This window comes from Staurois parvus, unplaced genomic scaffold (genome assembly GCF_062004578.1).
Source record: "Staurois parvus isolate SC_StPar_1 unplaced genomic scaffold, SC_StPar_1.0 ptg000038l, whole genome shotgun sequence".
Classification (NCBI taxonomy): domain Eukaryota; kingdom Metazoa; phylum Chordata; class Amphibia; order Anura; family Ranidae; genus Staurois; species Staurois parvus.
In genome coordinates, this window is record NW_028317834.1 from 53,283 (window position 1) to 71,716 (window position 18,434).

The following is an 18,434-nucleotide window of genomic DNA, read 5'->3' on the forward strand; positions in this document are numbered from 1 at the left end:
ATGTAGACAACATGTCATCCTTAATGGAGGTGAGCACTTTATGGCAGGCTGTAAATGACTTATCCTTAATTAGGCTAGCCACACAATTGCAGCATAAGGGTTTTTCCCAAGCTGAACCCAATTTAGCTGCACAAACTGCACACTTCTTCTTGGGGGTCTGACTCTGCACCTTGTCCTGGACTTTAACCTACAATAAGCAAGAAAAAAAACAGTACAGAAAATAATCAGCCCGGGCCCCTCATACAAAACCACTGTGCTGGGGGAGCAAGAAAAGGAAGTGTGCCCACCAGGGTCAGCAAGAGGGATCAGAGTCCCCAAGCTTACCTTAGAGGAGCCAGTGCCTGAATGACCAGGATATGCCTGAGTACTGTCAGTGCCTTCCATTCATCCCTCTTGTGGTGGCGCCACAGGCTCTGCTGGGTCTGTACACCAGACTGGCTGCCTAACCAGATGCTAGTGCTGCTATGGAGACTGGAACCACGAGTCTCAGGCGCCCGTTGACGACATCACCGCAGCAGGAACTTCTGGTACCTGGACAGCACCCAGAAGTTGCAGCTACTCGCAGGCCAGATTGGCAGTCACTCTGCCCCACTGTGCATCGGATGCTGGAGCCCCCCCCGGAAGGAGAATGACAGGCATCAAATGTCCTGGATCCCCCAGGACACACCCGATGGTCATCATCCACTGAGGCATGGAAAAATATCAGGAGCGCAGCCCCACTTCCCCTGAAAGGATCACATCGGGCAGGAGGAAGTAAGACAGACCAGGAGCCACCAGCAAGCTCTAGGGCCCAGGGCTTCGACAATCAGTTCCTTGATGACTGCACCCATCCTTCCGGAGGAAACACTAAAAACTCAGGAGGGAAGCCTGGTGGTCCGCCTTTTATAGTACTGTGCTTACGTGTTTCCTGTCCCAGAAGGAGGAGCTCTGTCTCAGGAAGGATGTCCTGGAGGACGTTTGGAGAAATGAACATTAGAATGTCTGAGAGACAAAAGCCAGAAATAGATCAGTGGCTGCATGCACGCCTCATTGTTAGGCTGCAGGTAGAGAGGCAGAGATGAGGCAGGATTTATCATGAAATACAAATTAAAGTGTATTATTTTCAAAACAGCCACGAATATTTCACAAGGTCTGAAAAGTATGTAAGTCATCGAGTTATTCCCCAATTTAAGAAGAAGAAGAGCATAACTGCAGGTAGTAAATGTAAGAGAGGAGTTGCAGATGATACGATGGTGAGTAGTATGTACAGGAAAGGAGTACGGAGGTATGACAGTGATCGGTATGTACAGGAGAGGAGTGTGGGGGGGTATGACAGTGATCGGTATGTACAGGAGAGGAGTGTGGAGGTAAGACAGTGATGGGTATGTACAGGAGAGGAGTACGGAGGTATGACAGTGATGGGTATGTACAGGAGAGGAGTACGGAGGTATGACAGTGATGGGTATGTACAGGAGAGGAGTACGGAGGTATGACAGTGATGGGTATGTACAGGAGAGGAGTACGGAGGTATGACAGTGATGGGTATGTACAGGAGAGGAGTGTGGGGGGTATGACAGTGATGGGTACGTACAGGAGAGGAGTACGGAGGTATGACAGTGATGGGTATGTACAGGAGAGGAGTACGGAGGTATGACAGTGATGGGTATGTACAGGAGAGGAGTACGGAGGTATGACAGTGATGGGTATGTACAGGAGAGGAGTACGGAGGTATGACAGTGATGGGTATGTACAGGAGAGGAGTACGGAGGTATGACAGTGATGGGTACGTACAGGAGAGGAGTACGGAGGTATGACAGTGATGGGTATGTACAGGAGAGGAGTACGGAGGTATGACAGTGATCGGTACGTACAGGAGAGGAGTACGGAGGTATGACAGTGATGGGTATGTACAGGAGAGGTGTACAGAGGTATGACAGTGATGGGTATGTACAAGAGAGGAGTACGGAGGTATGACAGTGATGGGTATGTACAGGAGAGGAGTACGGAGGTATGACAGTGATGGGTATGTACAGGAGAGGAGTACGGAGGTATGACAGTGATGGGTATGTACAGGAGAGGAGTACGGAGGTATGACAGTGATGGGTATGTACAGGAGAGGAGTACGGAGGTATGACAGTGATGGGTATGTACAGGAGAGGAGTACGGAGGTATGACGGTTCCCAGGGAGGAGTATCTCAGGAAGGGTCTATACTCCACCATAACTCTGGTTCTCGTAGTGTCAGGTCCCAGCGGGTTCTCCTGGTGTCTCTCCTGTTATTCTGTCTCGGACACATCAGAGGAACATGGTGGGAGATCGGCCTGAATGTCCTTCCTAGGAGGGAATACCGGAGCCATTCTGAGGCCCATTTAATGGCCGGCAATGAGGAGGAAACCAACACTGAGAAGTACATGCTGAGATATATACAGCACGGGGCAGCACAGTGGCTGAGTGGTTAGCACTTCCACCTGGCAGTACTCGGGTTGTTGGTTCAAATCCCAACCATGGCACCACCTGCCTGGAGTTTGCATGTTCTCCCTGTGCCTTTGTGGGTTTTCTCCAAGTACTATAGTTTCCTCCCACACTACAAAGACATGCTGGGAGGTGAATTGTCTCCTATGTTGTCCCTAGTATGTGTATGTATGAATGTGAGTTAGGGCCCCTAGATTGTAAGCTCCTCGGGGGCGGGGACTGATGGGAATGTACAATATAGATGTAAACTGACGGCGCTATATAAGTACCTGGAATAAATAATAATAATACACCCAGATCATCGATGACGAGGAGGAAGGTTCAGTCACAGATGATTGGTCCGTCTATAGCAGGGACAGGAGCCGGGACCAGGAATAGGAGATCCACCTGACTTACCCGTGTGCTCTGACATGGAGAAGATCCCATGCTGGCCCTATGGTGGCCGTGTGTTCAGGATGGAGACCGATTCTGTTGGACCTTCTTGAAGCTGATCTAAAATGGCTGAGAGGAAGAAAGTGTTCTCAGGACAGGAAGTGACACAGACAGGAAGTGACACCAGACAGGAAGTGACTGCAGACAGATTTATACAGAGGGTGCAGTATGGAGAGCAGACACTAGATGGTGCTGGTACAAAAAAAGCTGAATAGAATAAAACAACAGGGAAAAAACCTGAAAAGCAAAAGATGATGGCGGCTCGTAATCTTCTCATTTAACAGCTTGACGTCATTGTCCCACTCTACAGGTTACATCACATCACGTGACTTCCTCAGGAGTTGGCCATCGGACGTACAGCTGCCTATATATACCATTATAATCCTTAATAGACTAATCGGGCGCCATTATGTTGTAGCTTGTCTGTCCTTTATTTGGTGGCCATTTTCCCTTGGTCTAATTTCATTTATATCTCATTTATCACATTACAGTGCAGTGGATTAGATCTCCCTCCTACATTTTCTTGTAGACCACCTGTACCTCCTTTGGTGGCAATTTTTTCCTGGTCTATTATCAATGAAACACAGTTATCACATTACAGTGCAGTGGGTTAGATCTCCCTCCTCCATTTTGTTGTAGCCCGCCTGTCCCTCCTCCAGCGGCCATTTTCCCTTAGTCTGATATGGAAGCTGAGGATCTGCCCCCCTTGATGTATCTGCGCATGTGCCAGTTTCAGGCATAAGCAGACGATCAGCGATCTCGCTCTGAGAAAGTGTTAACTCCTTTCATGCTGGATTGCAATTACAGGAGTCGCATCCCTCGGATCACTGCTGCTGACGATCCTGATATTACAGGAGTCGCATCCCTCGGATCACTGCTGCTGACGATCCTGATATTACAGGAGTCACATCCCTCGGATCACTGCTGCTGACGATCCTGATATTACAGGAGTCACATCCCTCGGATCACTGCTGCGGACGATCCCGATGTTACAGGAGTCACATCCCTCGGATCACTGCTGCTGACAATCCCGATATTACAGGAGTCATATCCCTCGGATCGCTGCTGCTGACGATCCCGATATTACAGGAGTCACATCCCTCGGATCACTGCTGCTGACGATCCTGATATTACAGGAGTCACATCCCTCGGATCACTGCTGCTGACGATCCCGATCTTACAGGAGTCACATCCCTCGGATCACTGCTGCTGACTATCCCGATGTTACAGGAGTCACATCCCTCGGATCACTGCTGCTGGCGATCCTGATATTACAGGAGTCACATCCCTCGGATCACTGCTGCTGACGATCCCGATATTACAGGAGTCACATCCCTCGGATCACTGCTGCTGACGATCCCGATATTACAGGAGTCACGTCCCTCGGATCACTGCTGCTGACGATCCCGATATTACAGGAGTCACATCCCTCGGATCACTGCTGCTGACGATCCCGATATTACAGGAGTCACATCCCTCGGATCACTGCTGCTGACGATCCCGATATTACAGGAATCACATCCCTCGGATTACTGCTGCTGACGATCCTGATATTACAGGAGTCACATCCCTCGGATCACTGCTGCTGACGATCCTGATATTACAGGAGTCACATCCCTCGGATCACTGCTGCTGACGATCCTGATGTCGCCAAGCTGCTTGGGGGGTGACATGGCAAGTACAGTCACATGTGGGGGGATCAGTGATATTGGGGGGCCATAACATGTTTTGGTGGTGCAGTTACACGTGGGTGCCAGTCACATGGGGGTGGGGATTTGCAGCAAGGGAGACTGAGCTTATTGCTAGGGGGGGATGTTTGCGTCAATGGGGGGCAGATCTTCACGGGGTACTGATCCTGGGGTGAGGGGGGGGGTAATGACAAGGGGTGCAGATCTTCATGGGGGACTGATCTTGCTGGGGGGGAATGACAAGGGGGGCAGATCTTCACGGGGGACTGATCTTGCTGGAGGGAGTGACAAGGGGGGCACATCTTCACGGGGGACTGATCTTGCTGGGGGGAAATAACAAGGGGGGCACATCTACATGGGGGACTGATCTTTCTGGGGGGGAATGACAAGGGGGGCACATGTACACAATATATAACCTTTGCACGCTACGCCATTCATATGGGCACACGGATGTCAGTGCAGTTGCAGTTCTGTCACTTGATGGTGTTACTTTGGTAGGGGTGCTGTTTATGGCAGAAGGGGCGGAAGTCTGTCAATAATTGTTTGTGGTAGTTTTGTTGTGGATGTCTGTGGTTGGTAGGTCGTGTTACAGCAATTTAGGGGTCACAATTGGCACCCCGATATTTCAGTGGCTACAATTTCACATTCTGCAGTATCATGAATTAAAGTGATACATTATTTCATGGCCTCTATGATTATCAGAGGATACCGGGCACTTCTACCCCCTTCCTGCCTACCGGGCACTTCTACCCCCTTCCTGCCTACAGGACGCTTCTACCCCCTTCCTGCCTACCGGGCGCTTCTACCCCCTTCCTGCCTACCGGGCGCTTCTACCCCCTTCCTGCCTACAGGGCGCTTCTACCCCCTTCCTAACTACCGGGCACTTCTACCCCCTTCCTAACTACCAGGCACTTCTACCCCCTTCCTGCCTACAGGGCACTTCTACCCCCTTCCTGCCTACAGGGCACTTCTACCCCCTTCCTGCCCACCGGGCACTTCTACCCCCTTCCTGCCTGCAGGGCACTTCTACCCCCTTCCCGCCTACAGGGCACTTCTACCCCCTTCCCGCCTACAGGGCACTTCTACCCCCTTCCTGCCTACTGGGCACTTCTACCCCCTTCCCGCCTACCGGGCGCTTCTACCCCCTTCCTGCCTACAGGGCACTTCTACCCCCTTCCTGCCTACAGGACACTTCTACTCCCTTCCTGCCTACAGGACACTTCTACCCCCTTCCTGCCTACAGGACACTTCTACCCCCTTCCTGCCTACAGGGCACTTCTACCCCCTTCCTGCCTTCAGGGCACTTCTACCCCTTCCTGCCCACAGGACACTTCTACCCCCTTCCTTCCTACAGGACACTTCTACCCCCTTCCTGCCCACCGGGCACTTCTACTCCCTTCCTGCCTACAGGACACTTCTATCCCTTTCCTGCCCACCGGACACTTCTACCCCCTTCCTGCCCCCGACAATTTTCAGCTTCTACCCCCTTCCTGCCTACCGGGCATTTCTACCCCCTTCCTGCCTACAAGGCACTTCTACCCCCTTCCTGTCTACCAGACACTTCTACCCCCTCCCTGCCTACAGGACACTTCTACCCCCTTCCTGCCTACCGGGCACTTCTACCCCCTCCGTGCCTACAGGACACTTCTACCCCCTCCCTGCCCACTGGGCACTTCTACCCCCTCCCTGCCTACAGGACACTTCTACCCCCTTCCTGCCTACCGGGCACTTCTACCCCCTCCGTGCCTACTGGACACTTCTACCCCCTCCCTGCCCACCGGGCACTTCTACCCCCTTCCTGCCTACAGGTCACTTCTACCCCCTCCCTGCCTACAGGGCACTTCTACCCCCTTCCTGCCTATAGGGCACTTCTACTCCCTTCCTGCCTACAGGGACACTTCTACCCCCTTCCTGCCTACCGGGCACTTCTACCCCCTTCCTGCCTACCGGACACTTCTACCCCCTTCCTGCCTACAGGACACTTCTACCCCCTTCCTGCCTACAGGGCACTTCTACCTCCTTCCTGCCTACAGGACACTTTTACCCCCTTCCTGCCTACAGGACACTTCTACCCCCTTCCTGCCTACAGGGCACTTCTACCCCTTCCTGCCTACAGGACACTTCTACCCCTTCCTGCCTACAGGACACTTCTACCCCCTTCCTGCCTACAGGGCACTTCTACCCCCTTCCTGCCTACAGGGCACTTCTACCCCTTCCTGCCTACAGGACACTTCTACCCCCTTCCTGCCTACAGGACACTTCTACCCCCTTCCTGCCTACAGGGCACTTCTACTCCCTTCCTGCCTACAGGACACTTCTACCCCCTTCCTGCCTACAGGACACTTCTACTCCCTTCCTGCCTACAGGACACTTCTACCCCCTTCCTGCCTACAGGACACTTCTACCCCCTTCCTGCCTACAGGGCACTTCTACCCCCTTCCTGCCTACAGGACACTTCTACTCTCTTCCTGCCTACAGGACACTTCTACCCCCTTCCTGCCTACAGGACACTTCTACCCCCTTCCTGCCTACAGGGCACTTCTACCCCCTTCCTGCCTACAGGACACTTCTACCCCCTTCCTGCCTACAGGGCACTTCTACCCCCTTCCTGCCTACAGGGCACTTCTACCCCCTTCCTGCCTACAGGACACTTCTACCCCCTTCCTGCCTACAAGGCACTTCTACTCCCTTCCTGCCTACAGGGCACTTCTACCCCCTTCCTGCCTACAGGACACTTCTACCCCCTTCCTGCCTACAAGGCACTTCTACTCCCTTCCTGCCTTCAGGACACTTCTACCCCCTTCCTTCCTACAGGACACTTCTACCCCCTTCCTGCCCACCGGGCACTTCTACTCCCTTCCTGCCTACAGGGCACTTCTACCCCTTCCTGCCCCCGACAATTTTCAGCTTTATGCGCTGTCGCACTTTCAATTACAATTGGTTGTTCATGCAGAACTGTACCCATCTGAAGTTTTATCATTTTTTGTCCCAAATACAACCTTCTTTTCGTGGTATGTACTCTCCACTGTGTGTTTAACTGTTTGCTCTATAATCAATAATAGTGCCCCCGAAACATTTCTATGTTTCTATTAAAACATTGTGAAAACTGGTAATTGTTCTCCTTCACTGATGTGTGTTGATGATGCGGCACTGATAGGCATCACTTATGGGCAATGATAGGCGGCACTGATAGTCAGCACTGAAGGGCACTCATAGACAGCACTAATGAGATGGCGCGGATAGGCGGCACTGCTAGGCGGCATTGACTGGTGTCACTGACTGGGGCTACTGCTGGGCAAGGAGTGGCAGAACTACTGGGCTGCACTGATGAGCATTGGTGGGTGGCACTGATGGGCACAGGTTGGTGACAAAGGTGGGTGGCATTGTCTCATCAATGTTCATTTCATATAGTACTATGTTACCAGGGGCAAACTGACAACTCATGGGGCCCCTGGGTAATAGGGGACCATGGGGCCATTGTGTCCTTGGCCAAACTCCAAAATAGACTATGAAAAAGGTACCAGGGGCATCTCATGGGACCCCATACTGACCCCGGGCCCTCGGGCACTGGCCGAGTTTCCAAATGGTGATTTGGCCCCTGCATGTGACATGAATGTAGTTTATAAATGACACAATGGTAAAGAGAAATGTTTACTTGGGATTGCAATGAGAAGTATTCTGATATAAAACATTTTGTCTTGTTTTTGAAGAGGTGAAATTAGCAGATGGCAGCTGTTGATCTTATGACAAGGTGTTGCTTTCTGCAGACATATGTATGATGATGACCTCATCAGCAGCCTTTCCCCTAGTGTTACCTCATCTTCATGACATCATCTCTGTAAACAAACATGTCGTTATTGGACCTGAATTGGCTGTTAATGCGGTGGGACGTGTTTTATGAACCTGATGTAGAAATGTGACCATATGGGATACAATGCTATGTAATACAGAACACATATTATTAGGGAATACAGAAGCAAACCTTGTCATTGGCATACAATCTGTAAGATGGTTGTACCACATACTTGGGGGGATGATAAAAACATTGGAAGACAAATGTCCAATCTAGGGCCGTCTATACGGAAAAAGAGGCGACATAATTGTGTCATGTATGGCCATCCGAACTTAGCACAAATACAACACAAAGAAGAAACATTTGTAAAAGCCTTTTTTTTGGTTGATGGGGATATTTGATGACATGACCCGTGTGCTGGCTGTGTTTACACACATGATGATGAAGAATTGCGTGTTCCATCCCAATGAGGAAATCCTATAAAAGACAAGTGTGATGCGGTGGCTGCACAGACAAAGCTGCAGATTCCAAGGTGACATCCATACAAGTGCACAGCTTGACATGCATAGAAGGTTAGACGGTGGCCATGATTTCACTACAACACAAATATGTCAGCTTGTCCCGTGTCAATGACAAGATGTCATATTAGCATTACCACCCAAAAGAAGGGGCACACACAGCATGGGGACCAGGTGGGAGATGCTTGATGGGGTATGCAGAACATGACTCTTGTTCCCAGTGGTGTCCAGAGTCGTGAAGGTGAGTGTCTTCTCTGTGGCAAGGGTGGTGAGTGGTGTTCCCAGTGTATGGGGAGTGGTGGTAGTGGAGGGCTCTCTCGGGTAGGGGTGGGGTCTTGTTGTTCAATGTCAGGCTCTCTTTGTGGTTGAAGGGGGGGGGTCAGTGTCTCTCTGGTTGTGGGGGGAGGGGTGTTGCCAGTGTATGGGGAGTGGTGGTAGTGGAGGGCTCTCTCGGGTAGGGGTGGGGTCTTGTTGTTCAATGTCAGGCTCTCTTTGTGGTTGAAGGGGGGGGTCAGTGTCTCTGTGGTTGTGGGGGGAGGGGTGTTCTTAGTGTATGGGGAGTGGTGGTAGTGGAGGGCTCTCTCGGGTAGGGGTGGGGTCTTGTTGTTCAATGTCAGGCTCTCTTTGTGGTTGAAGGGGGGGGGTCAGTGTCTCTCTGGTTGTGGGGGGAGGGGTGTTGCCAGTGTATGGGGAGTGGTGGTAGTGGAGGGCTCTCTCGGGTAGGGGTGGGGTCTTGTTGTTCAATGTCAAGCTCTCTTTGTGGTTGAAGGGGGGGGGGTCAGTGTCTCTCTGGTTGTGGGGGGAGGGGTGTTTGAGCCAATTTTTGGTTGCCACGGCAGCCTGCACCCTAAATGCATGACATACAACAGGACATGTCAGTGAGGGGATAAAGAATTACACAGGATAACAGATACAGATGGAATTGATGATCTTGTAGGACAACATTGAAGGGTGAGCACAACGTTCCTAACATGTTACATGTTTAAATGTTGCAAAAAAATGAGTTCAATTTAAATGAAAAGATAATGACAAGAGTCAGCACACAAGATCAGCGCTACACCCGTCAGAGGATGACCCTGTACTACACGGGGGACATTTATTAATAATAATAATAATAATAATAATATGTTTCTTCCACATTCACTTGTAACCCCTTCCCTACCGGCACTTATACCTCCTTCCCTACCGGCACTTATACCTCCTTCCCTACCGGCACTTGTACCTCCTTCCCTACCGGCACTTGTACCTCCTTCCCTACCGGCACTTGTACCTCCTTCCCTACCGGCACTTATACCTCCTTCCCTACCGGCACTTATACCTCCTTCCCTACCGGCACTTATACCTCCTTCCCTACCGGGCACTTATACCTCCTTCCCTACCGGCACTTGTACCTCCTTCCCTACCGGCACTTATACCTCCTTCCCTACCGGCACTTATACCTCCTTCCCTACCGGCAATTGTACCTCCTTCCCTACCGGCACTTATACCTCCTTCCCTACCGGCACTTGTACCTCCTTCCCTACCGGCACTTGTACCTCCTTCCCTACCGGCACTTGTACCTCCTTCCCTACCGGCACTTATACCTCCTTCCCTACCGGCACTTATACCTCCTTCCCTACCGGCACTTATACCTCCTTCCCTACCGGGCACTTATACCTCCTTCCCTACCGGCACTTGTAACCCCTTCCCTACCGGCACTTGTACCTCCTTCCCTACCGGCACTTATACCTCCTTCCCTACCGGGCACTTATACCTCCTTCCCTACCGGGCACTTATACCTCCTTCCCTACCGGCACTTATACCTCCTTCCCTACCGGCACTTGTACCTCCTTCCCTACCGGCACTTATACCTCCTTCCCTACCGGCACTTGTACCTCCTTCCCTACCGGCACTTATACCTCCTTCCCTACCAGCACTTATACCTCCTTCCCTACCGGCACTTGTACCTCCTTCCCTACCAGCACTTATACCTCCTTCCCTACCGGCACTTATACCTCCTTCCCTACCGGGCACTTATACCTCCTTCCCTACCGGCACTTGTAACCCCTTCCCTACCGGCACTTGTACCTCCTTCCCTACCGGCACTTATACCTCCTTCCCTACCGGGCACTTATACCTCCTTCCCTACCGGGCACTTATACCTCCTTCCCTACCGGCACTTATACCTCCTTCCCTACCGGCACTTGTACCTCCTTCCCTACCGGGCACTTGTACCTCCTTCCCTACCGGGCACTTATACCTCCTTCCCTACCGGCACTTATACCTCCTTCCCTACCGGCACTTGTACCTCCTTCCCTACCGGGCACTTGTACCTCCTTCCCTACCGGGCACTTGTACCTCCTTCCCTACCGGGCACTTGTACCTCCTTCCCTACCGGGCACTTATACCTCCTTCCCTACCGGCACTTATACCTCCTTCCCTACCGGCACTTGTACCTCCTTCCCTACCGGGCACTTGTACCTCCTTCCCTACCGGCACTTATACCTCCTTCCCTACCGGCACTTGTACCTCCTTCCCTACCGGCACTTGTACCTCCTTCCCTACCGGCACTTGTACCTCCTTCCCTACCCGGCACTTATACCTCCTTCCCTACCGGCACTTATACCTCCTTCCCTACCGGCACTTGTACCTCCTTCCCTACCGGCACTTGTACCTCCTTCCCTACCGGCACTTATACCTCCTTCCCTACCGGCACTTATACCTCCTTCCCTACTGGCACTTGTACCTCCTTCCCTACCGGCACTTGTACCTCCTTCCCTACCGGCACTTATACCTCCTTCCCTACCGGCACTTATACCTCCTTCCCTACCGGCACTTGTACCTCCTTCCCTACCGGCACTTGTACCTCCTTCCCTACTGGCACTTGTACCTCCTTCCCTACCGGCACTTGTACCTCCTTCCCTACCGGCACTTATACCTCCTTCCCTACCGGCACTTGTACCTCCTTCCCTACCGGCACTTGTACCTCCTTCTTTACCGGCCAATTTTCAGCTTTCAGCGCTGTTGCACTTTGAATGACAATTGCGCGGTCATGCAACATTGTACCCATATGAAATGGTTATCTTTTTCTCACAAATAGAGCTTTCTTTTGGTGGTATTTAAGCACTGCTGGGCACTTTACTTTTTGCAATATAAAAAAAGAAAGTGCAAACAATAAAAAAAAAAAATTGCTTTGTTTCTATTATACAATTTTTTAAAAAAGGTAAATTTTCTCCTTCAATGATGTACGTTGATGAGGCAGCACTGATCGGCGGCACTGATAGACAGCACTGATAGGCAGCACTGCTGGGCACTGATAGACAGCACTGATGGGCACTGATAGGCAGCAGTGATGGGCACTGATAAGCAGCACTCAATGGCACTGATAGGCAGCACTAATGAGGTAGCACAGATAGGCAGCACTGATAATGGGTACTGATAGACAGCACTGATAGGTGGCACTGACTGGCATCACTGCTGGGCGCTGACTGATGCAACTGCTGGGCTGCACTGATGGGCACAGGTGGGTGGCACTGGTGGGCACAGGTGGGTGGCACTGGTGGGCACAGGTGGGTGGCACAGGTGGGTACACTGCTGGGCACAGGTGGCTGACACAGGTGGTTGGCACTGGTGGGCACAGGTGGGTGGCACTGGTGGACACAGGTGGGTGGCACTGGTGGGCACAGGTGGGTGGCACTGGTGGGCACAGGTGGGTGGCACAGGTGGGTACACTGCTGGGCACAGGTGGCTGACACAGGTGGGTGTACAGATTGGTGCAGTGCTAGGCACAGGTGGGCGTAACTGGTGGGTGGCACTGCTGGGCACCGATCATCAAGGCACTGATCATCACTGGCCTAATGATCGGTGCCGATCCCCGCTCTGACAACTGCCGGTTCTCGTCAGTACTTTCCTGGTGCTCTGACAGCGTGAGGAAAGAGAACCTGCAATGGCATTTCCTGGTGATCAGTGTGTCATTGGACACGGCTGATCAGGTGCTGAAATCCAGGCATAATTGGCCTTTTAACACATTACGTGATCAGCCGTGTACATAGAACACAGCGATCACGGAGATCGCCGGTTGTGCGGACCAGGGGGCGCCCAGGAGAGCGCGTTCTGGGAGGACGTCATATGATGTCCACCCAGAACTGGCCGGACGCAGTGTAGCCATCATTCGGCTATCTGCTGTTGGCAATTAGTTAATCAAAACATTTTCACAACAAAAAAAAAAGAATCTAATTTCCATACAGATATCATTTGGGCATTTTAGAGCCCCGAGAAAAAGAAGACGAGAGTTCATCATGACTGAAGAATGATCAGATATATTGTATAGAACATAGTTTATAGACTGTATTGTTCCCCCCAACCAATTAATAACACATAGAAAAGACATGTCGGATGATCCATTATTGCCTACATTCATCTAAAGAAATAGGATTTTATTGGAGTAGAAAGTATTTTTTAATTTTACATATTTCCAGTCTTTTCAAAATCTATATGAAAGTTTAATTTTCTTTTGAAACTAAGAAAAAAAATGATACTTAACTTCCTATGGAGACACCCAAGCAGGTGCCTTGGCAAGATGATGGTCCATGTGTCCATTCACACACAGGCCACGGCTTGGCCACGCCTCCTCTTACTTCATTACATGACTGCCTGTGATTTACAGCAGTGGGAGCCAATGACAAGGCAGAGAAAAGGGACAGCCAAGGCTGTTGTGGCCATTCATTGATATCAATGGGGATCAAGTAAATATTGTGGGGGGGATGGGTGTACTGCAGCATACATGTTTTTGTAATGCATGCATACAATGCATGAAGCTGAAAGAACGTAAGCCTTTAAAATCAATTTATCATGGAAAATAAACAGTGGTGATGCAAAATAATACAAAGTAAATAAATAATAAAAATAATATTTATATATATATTGGTAATCAAATTCAATGTTATTACAATATTACATGACTCTGCAACGGCCAGTTAAAGTAGCACTGTAATGAATAGCTAGAAAGGCTGCCGTCATGGAGGTAAAACCTTGCAGACAACAAGTGGATAAGCACAACATAAATCTAAATATCAGCCATAACAATGTTGATACATACAAAACATGACTTGATAGTAGGATACAATAGGCCATGGCCCTTTTATTGGTGAAACAAAAAACATTTGATTTCAAAAAATGTTAGAAAATATATTTTAAATCATATAAAAGATAAAAAAAAACACATTAAACAATAAATGAATGCTTGAATACCGCTATAACAACAATAGTCCATTCATTTATTTCTTCTCACTGTTGACCAGGGGTGGACTAACCACTCACGGGGCCCCTGTGTCCTTGCCCAAACAAAAAAGCCTATGAAAAAGGTACCAGGGGCATCTCATGGGGCCCCCTACTGTCCCCTGGCCCGAGTTTAAAAATGGTGAGTCTATTCCTGCTATTGACCAGAGGAAGTAGGCTACACTATTGCAAGGTGAGACATTGATGCCTGAAAACAGATGAAGGAGATGAATTATCCAGAAGTCACAGGAGCAGAATTCTGGAAAGGTGATCTGGATACACCATTATCAGCCAAGTTCTCTATCCACATGGATAAGTACACGTCCCGTCACAGGTTGATGTGACCATTGAAGATCTGCAAGGGCACACCCAATAGCAACAACAATGCCGTATACAGCGAACAAAGCCTGGACCTAAAACAGAGAACAAAGAGAAGAGTTAGAAACCAACACATAGAACAATGATATTTCACAGGATAACAGACATACATGAACAATGTAACATACAACAGCATGAACACTAAACACACCGGCCATGACACCCAAGAATTACAGAGCAACACCGCAAGCAGCCTGACACCCCCCATATCTACCTACAGAAGTCCAAGGATGATCCCAATCCAACAGAACAGAAACAACAGACTGACAACCTGACACACGTCACCTCAACCTGATTACAGGACAAAATGAAACATTTCCTGCACCCCAAACAAAAACACAGACTCCTAGCAAACACGAGCAACACTCCACAACTGATCATAAAACACGAGCAACACTCCACAACTGATCATAAAACACGAGCAACACTCCACAACTGATCATAAAACATGGGCACAAGCAACTGACAACACAGACTGACCGACATCCAGACTACAACTCAACCACAGTGTCCTCCCCATGTCATTGTAATTGTCCTCCCCATGTCACTGACCCCCCAATGTCACTGTCCTCCCCATGTCATTGTAATTGTCCTCCCCATGTCACTGACCCCCCAATGTCACTGTCCTCCCCATGTCATTGTAATTGTCCTCCCCATGTCACTGACCCCCCAATGTCACTGTCCTCCCCATGTCATTGTAATTGTCCTCCCCATGTCACTGACCCCCCAATGTCACTGTCCTCCCCATGTCACTGTAATTGTCCTCCCCATGTCACTGACCCCCCAATGTCACTGTCCTCCCCATGTCACTGACCCCCCAATGTCACTGTCCTCCCCATGTCACTGACCCCCCAATGTCACTGTCCTCCCCATGTCATTGTAATTGTCCTCCCCATGTCACTGACCCCCCAATGTCACTGTCCTCCCCATGTCAGGACCCCCCAATGTCACTGTCCTCCCCATGTCATTGTAATTGTCCTCCCCATGTCACTGACCCCCCAATGTCACTGTCCTCCCCATGTCATTGTAATTGTCCTCCCCATGTCACTGACCCCCCAATGTCACTGTCCTCCCCATGTCACTGTAATTGTCCTCCCCATGTCACTGACCCCCCAATGTCACTGTCCTCCCCATGTCATTGTAATTGTCCTCCCCATGTCACTGACCCCCCAATGTCACTGTCCTCCCCATGTCACTGACCCCCCAATGTCACTGTCCTCCCCATGTCATTGTAATTGTCCTCCCCATGTCACTGACCCCCCAATGTCACTGTCCTCCCCATGTCATTGTAATTGTCCTCCCCATGTCACTGACCCCCCAATGTCACTGTCCTCCCCATGTCAGGACCCATCATGTCACTGACCCCCCAATGTCACTTTCCTCCCCATGTCAGGACCTACCATGTCACTGCCCCCTCACATGTCACTGTCCTCCCCATGTCAGGACCCCCCAATGTCACTGTCCTCCCCATGTCACTGACCCCCCAATGTCACTGTCCTCCCCATGTCAGGACCCACCATGTCACTGTCCGCCCATATGTCACTTTCCTCACCATGTCAGGACCTACCATGTCACTACCCCCTCACATGTCACTGTCCTCCCCATGTCACTGCCCCCTCACATGTCACTGTCTTCCCCATGTCAGGCAACACCATATGTCACTGTCCTCCCCATGTCAAGCCCCACCATGTCACTGCCCCCACATGTCAATGTGCCTCATATGTAATGCCCCCCCATATCACTGCCAACCCCCATATCATTGCCCCACTCAAATTTGAACTCTCCCCCTACCATGTCACTGTACCCAGGGGCGAATTTGTTGCGAGGCAAACAAGGCATTTACCTAGGGTGGAACTTTTTAGGGGGTTGGCGCGGTGCTGCCGCCACCCCATCCAATGGAAAGGACACTGTGTACCGGAGCGGGAAGGGGTCTGCTGTGTCTTACCTGGTTCCGTGTCCCAGTCCCACGATGATGCAGTCCAGGAAGCGCTGCTCCTTCATTCACTCCGCCCGCTCCCTCACTTCATGTTCGCGCTGCTGCTCGGCTCCGCCTCCTCACCGGTGATTGGGCAACAGAACTGTAGCTCAGGAAAGGCACACAGGCGGCCAATCACATGCAAGGAGCCGGAGCCGAACGGACCCACAGCATCGAGTGAGGGAGCAGCCAGAGTGAATGAAAGAGGACAGCTGATGGCCCGGTAAGTGTGCCATGCAGATGGTGATGCTGCAACCAGGTATGCTGCCTCCAGCAGCACCTACCCTGGCGCAGGGGTCAGCATGTTAAGTGTCTTTGGTGTAAGTGGGAGGAATAGTGCCCCATCATTGGTGTCACTGATACTAATGATGGGGCACTATTCATCCCACTAACACCAACCATGATGCACTATTCCTCCCCCAACTGATACCAATAATGTGGCACGTGAAGATGTGCCCCCCTTGTCCATAACCACAGCTAGATCAGTCCCCCATGAAGATCTGCCCCCCTTGTCATTCCCCCCAGCAAAATCAGTCCGCAGTGAAGATCTGCCCCCCTTGTCATTACCCCCCCAAGATCAGTCCCCCGTGAAGATCTGCCCCCCTTGTCATTTCCCCCCCCCCAAGATCTGTCCCCCGTGAAGATGTATAAAACAAATAGTGCAGCGCTAGATGATATATGACTGCACTAGTATATGAGGTAGTGCGATATCCCTTACTTAATGTCAACTAATGTAGGCCACATATATTATATGTGACCTTCCCACGAGATGAAAACAAAGGGGGGAAGTAATGACGTGTACTCCATGAGAATAATGAGTAATAATGAGAATAATGAATAATGAGAACGCACAATATAAATGTACAATATAGTCCAGTAATTGAAACAGCACAGATAGATGTATCTTGATAAGATCCTTCTGATGTATATAGTCCGGCATTGTGCAGAAAAAATGAATAAATTGCGCACTCACCGGAAGCACAATTTAAATTGTGCGTTTATATCTCATACACCAAGGATCACTCCGGCTGTAGATGGAAGGAAGCTCTGAACAGGTAGTTCCGTGATGAGGGGTAACACATCTGGGGGTTCCTTATGGTAGACCAGGCTCCAAACAGGATAGGCTGAACGTTACTCTGGGCCTTAGGATAGTCACCTGGTGGTCCTGAGGGATCAAATGCTCGATGTGGAGCAAAAAGGAATACCCATAGTGTAGTATTTAAATCAAATTTAAAACGGATTTATTGAATATTAGAGCAAAACACTTAACATGAGTATGAAAATAAAATCAATCCTTGTGCACTAAGGATATCATGAAGGACACACTAACCAGCTGGTATAGAAGAGTGGCCACCGGACCTCCTTGATCCAGCGGCTTGACGTCACGGCTAGCAAGGGCTCCTCCTTGACGCGCGTTTCGTATCACACGTACATCATCAGAAGGAATAAGAGCCATCCAGATCAATTAGCATAAATTAGTCTAAAGCCAGGTTCCTGGAGGTGACACCTTTTGTGTGTCAATCAGGTTATCACTTTCTGGGAAAACAGGTTTGGAGTGAAGGACAGCAGACAGACTGTCTGCCTTATGTGGAAAGCTCTTTAAGTACATCATAGAAGGATGTTTCATCTCTCATAAAAGCTAAAATATTAGTTGCAGAGAGGTGAACATACTCCCTTCTTGTAGGCCATTCTGTACGCTGCATTTGCATATGAAAATCATATTTGTGGCTTGGGGAGAAAGCCAGGAAAATGCATGGAATGATTAGATGACGCGGGGGTGCGACAGTCTGATGGTGTTTGGTACTGTTGCGATCGGGCTGATGCGCTGGTGTCAGAAATCCAATCCCCGACTTGGTGTTCATGGCAGTCTTGGCCCAATTGAACTTGGGCAGGTCCTTACACAGTACCTCTTGTGGGCAGGTCAGGACCACCTCCCCCAGGGTCA

General features: G+C 50.3%; 1 protein-coding gene across 1 annotated transcript in view; it reads right to left on the reverse strand.

Moving 5' to 3' along the window:
- LOC149470558 (uncharacterized) overlaps positions 1 to 3,768 on the reverse strand; it is a 29,027-nt gene extending 25,259 nt beyond the window's left edge. Inside the window, exon 1 of the mRNA XM_089662238.1 lies at positions 2,846 to 3,768. The gene's annotated coding sequence lies outside the window, so the exon portion shown is untranslated. The remainder of the gene's footprint in view (positions 1 to 2,845) is intronic.
- Positions 3,769 to 18,434: the final 14,666 nt, after the last annotated feature.